The 3,077-nt window shown below is 39.4% G+C and overlaps 2 non-coding genes across 2 annotated transcripts; one reads left to right on the plus strand and one right to left on the minus strand.

The window, feature by feature from the left end:
* Positions 1-523: 523 nt before the first annotated feature.
* Trnae-cuc lies at positions 524-595 on the plus strand. Its single transcript has one exon. It is a non-coding gene; the product is annotated as a tRNA-Glu (tRNA).
* A 364-nt stretch (positions 596-959) lies between these two features.
* Positions 960-1,031, minus strand: Trnae-uuc. Its single transcript has one exon. It is a non-coding gene; the product is annotated as a tRNA-Glu (tRNA).
* Between the last annotated feature and the right edge of the window lie 2,046 nt (positions 1,032-3,077).

Raw genomic sequence — 3,077 nt, forward strand, 5'->3', positions numbered from 1 at the left:
TTTTTTTTTTTTAATTTCCATTTATATTTGATTGATGACAAAAAACTCAGAGCATACATTTTTCTTATAAATGGTAGGTATACCCATCCGTATAAGCAGAGCTTGTGCCACGGATGGTTAGTTTTCTATGGTGAATACTTCAGTGAATCAATCACAGAAGTTTTAAGTTGTAAGTAAGAATTCATAATTTTCTTATTTTCTTTCCTTTCGGAACAATGAATGTTCCTTCCCAACAATTTTATTCTTCAAGGTCGTTCCTTTTCACTTTCCTTATCCTATTATCCACATTTATTCCCCCAAAAAATCTCAGTTTTCTTTACTACCGGGTTCCATAAATGCGACCAACTTTTGTGCAAAATGCAAAACACTCACTGCACGCTGCGGGATTTTAAACAATGCACCGTTTAAAAATCCCACTCTAAAATTCCCACGAGGGAATATTCCGTCGTGACTCATTCTCACAATGCGGGTCTTCTACGCGAAGCTGGTTTATATTGGTTAATTTTTGCCCTTTGCTTCAACCTCCCGTGTGGTCTAGTGGCTAGGATACCTGGCTCTCACCCAGGAGGCCCGGGTTCGATTCCCGGCACGGGAAAATTTTTGTCTTTAGTTTTCCATTTTAATTACTTGCTTTTGTTTTTCTCTTGGATTTATTTTATTTTTCAATTAAATGAGAAGGATGCGATCGACTTTTCTTGTGTTCTTTAGCTAAATCTCCTTTAGGGGTGAGCTTCTTTTAATAGATATCTAGGTATTTTTAATTATCTACATTATTTCCAAAGGTTGGTAGGAATACCTTTTTAATAGTTTTGCGCCTATTTCCTCCCGCTCATGTTCCTTAGGTTCATTTTACAAAAATAATATCATAATAAATCAAAAATAATAATTAATTGAAAAAATAATAATAATAAAAAAAATGCTGTGACCCATCAATCTTTTAATTGGCAGCGACAAAAATTTTCCCATGCCGGGAATCGAACCCGGGCCTTCTGGGTGAAAGCCAGATATCCTAGCCACTAGACCACATGGGAGGATGAGTAGGGAGGGCCGTATATTACTCATATAAACAAAACGAGAATTATTATAAACAAACGAGAAGTTCACATTCACATGCATGGGATTTTAACGTGGTTACGTAAACACTGGTTTGTTTCACATTCACATGCATGGGATTTTAATGCTTATAAAAGGTAGACGGGCTACCTCCAAGTTAATTAGGATTATGTACTTATTTTTTGCCAGATATCCTAGCCACTAGACCACATGGGAGGATGAGGAGAAGAGGAAGATTTGTAGTATATAAAACAAGAACACTCGATCTCGCGGTATAAAAGTAAAACGACCTTCACAGTTTCTCTCAAGGTCGTTTGACAATGTAAAACAATCTGCAAACTGGTGATGCTCGTAACTTGGTAGTATGGCTAGTCCGTTAGTAGCTATTACCTACTTAGTAGGTAGGTACTTGGTATTGGTAACTGGTACCTACTACCTACACTGAGTACTCGAGTAGTGGTCCAGTCAACAGTTGAAATGTGGTCAAAAGAGAGGCTATATTACGGAGCTTTTATTGGGCCTCATTGAGCCCAAAATCTAATGATAAAATGTCCCCTTTGGGGTGAACTTTCCTGCCAAATTTCATGAAAAACGGACAACCTTCACAAACCCTTTGAGAGTTAATAGCAGTTTTTTATTATTATTATTATTATTGTTTTGTATTTCTCCTTTGATTTCAGGTAAGATCCAGAACCGACGGTGACTATGCCTACTTCAAATCTGTCAGTAAAAAGGTAAGGAAAAAAATCAAGGAAGCGAAGAGAAGCAGGAAAACAAAGGATTAGAGAGAGAGAGAAAGAGGAAGAGGAAGAGAGAGAATAGAAAGAAAGAGGAAGAGAGAGAGCAATAAAATATGTCCGAAGCCTCTGTGGTAGACCAATTTAACATCTGGAATAGAAAGAAAGAGGAAGAGAGAGAGAGAGAATATTAGAAAGAAAGAGGAAGAGAGAGAGAGAGAATAGAAAGAAAGAAAGAGGAAGAGAGAGAATAGAAAGAAAGAGGAAGAGAGAGAGAGGAAGAGAGAGAGAGAGCAATAAAATATGTCCGAAGCCTCTGTGGTAGAACTGGTAGACCAATTTAACATCTGGAACAAATATAAAAGGGAAAAAATGGGATGGAAAATGAAGGAGTAGAAAAGGAAGACATAAAGGAATGCAGGGAGCGAGAGAGAGGGGAATAAAAGGAAAAATTTGGGAAGGTAAGGAGGAAAAAAACGGTATAAAGACAGAAGAGGGAGAACGAAGGAGAACATAAGAAAGGACTACTAAAGAAGAGGAGGGGGGGAGGGAAGGAATAAATAATAGAGGAATAGTACAGAGCTCTACAATATCAAAGAGGAAATGAAGAAAGGAGGAGGGAGAGAGAGAGAGGGAAAGAGAGAAAGAGGAGGAGAGAGAGAGGAGGAGAGAGAGAGGAGGAGAGAGAGAGAGGAGGAGAGAGGGAGAGAGAGGAAGGAATGGTATTAAGACAGTAGAAGAGAAAGTGGGAGGGGGAAATATAGGAGCTGACTATAATAGGGGGAGAAAGGAGAGGAAGGACGGAAGGGAGGGAGGGAGGGTAAAAAGAAACTAAGAATGATATAAAGACAGAGAAGAGGGAGGAAAGGGAGAGGGAAGAGAAAATGATTGTCATAATATTATTACAGTCATTTCGCGACAACACCAACTATTAGACCCTAATGTTTTTAAATTTCTTCTCCTCTTGATAGAGGGAACTGTAACTGCTAAGGTCATCCTCCCGAAATCGAAAAGAGAAGAAAGAAAGGAGAGGAGTAAGCCAGCCGTTCCGAGAACGAACATTATTTGTTTAGTATAAAAATTTACCCCGGGCGGATTTTTGTTCAAACCCAGCGACCTAGCGCTTACAAAGCAGACATGCTACCCTCCAAGTTAACTAGGCTGTCATCTTGAACGTTTCCGGGAACGAAACTTATCTGTTTCCGGGAACGAAACTTATCTGTTTAGACAACATCCAACATCCGCCCCGGGCGGGAATCGAACCCGCGACCTAGCGCTGACAAGGCA

This window comes from Diaphorina citri, unplaced genomic scaffold (genome assembly GCF_000475195.1).
Source record: "Diaphorina citri unplaced genomic scaffold, Diaci psyllid genome assembly version 1.1 scaffold8046, whole genome shotgun sequence".
NCBI classification, from domain to species: domain Eukaryota; kingdom Metazoa; phylum Arthropoda; class Insecta; order Hemiptera; family Psyllidae; genus Diaphorina; species Diaphorina citri.